Consider the following 1,224-nt stretch of genomic DNA (forward strand, 5'->3'; position numbering starts at 1 on the left):
CATTTGCATGTTTTTGAACTGTTAGGTGGGCAGAAGCTGGGGCTAGTACCAGGAGCTCACTGTGTTCCCCAGATTAGAACCGCTGACCTTTCGGTCAGCAAGTTCAACAGCTCAGTGGTTTAATCCGCTGCATCACTGGGGGCTCCCAGTCCCTACAACTCCTATAAATCATGGTGAACTCTCCACAAAGCTTTCTCTCTAGTATGTTCAATTGCTGTGTGCTGTAAAAAAAAGAATAGGAAAAAGTTAAGGGAGAGGCAGTGGGCGGGGTCATGCAAATGGAGAGAGAAAGGAACACTGGGATGTGCTCGCTGTAACCTGCAATGTCCTTGGATGGAGTGCTTTGGTGGCTCCCCAGCATTCTGGGTTAAAGCTGTTTGTGGAGGCTGGAGGCCGTCTGTGTAAGTGGACACTTGTGCCATATACACACATGTTGGAGTTTTGGATTGTGTAGTTTGAAATTTAACTTATGGTTTAAAGCAATGTGCAATGTAATGCAGCATTCCAGTAGTGTAAGAGTTAAATGCATAGAGAGAGAGTTATGGCTAGAGGAAACAGTGTGGTTTCCGTTCACGTAACAGGACATTTGTCACTGCTTTCGAATGTGGGCATTGACAGTTCAGAGATAAGTGCTTCGCTCGTTGTCATCAATCTAGCCGGACGCTTAGATGTACCAGCTGTGCTGTGTAAATACAGTAGAGTCTCACTTATCCAACATAAACGGGCCGGCAGAACATTGGATAAGCGAATATGTTTGATAACAAGGAGAGATTAAGGAGAAGCCTATTAAACATCAACTTAGGTTATAATTTTACAAATTAAGCACCAAAACATCATGTTATACAACAAATTTGGCAGAAAAAATAGTTCAGTATGCAGTAATGCTACGTAGTAATTTCTGTATTTACGAATTTAGCACCAAAATATCGCGATGTATTGAAAACATTGACTACAAAAATGCATTGGATAATCCAGTGTTAATTTGGATAGTTAATTTTAATTTTAATGTTAATTTTAACGTTGGATAAGCGAATGTTGGTTAGTGAGACTCTACTGTAGTTGTAAATAAATTGAATTGAGACAAAAAGGTGGATGTGTCTCAATTTAACTCTTCCACTAACAACACATACAGATTTTCATAGACATATAATGTATTTTATGTTTGGCATCTTTATGTACTGTTTTGTAAGCCACCCCGAGTCCCTATGGAAGACAGTGGCGGGG

Source organism: Anolis carolinensis, chromosome 2, assembly GCF_035594765.1.
Source record: "Anolis carolinensis isolate JA03-04 chromosome 2, rAnoCar3.1.pri, whole genome shotgun sequence".
NCBI lineage: Eukaryota > Metazoa > Chordata > Lepidosauria > Squamata > Dactyloidae > Anolis > Anolis carolinensis.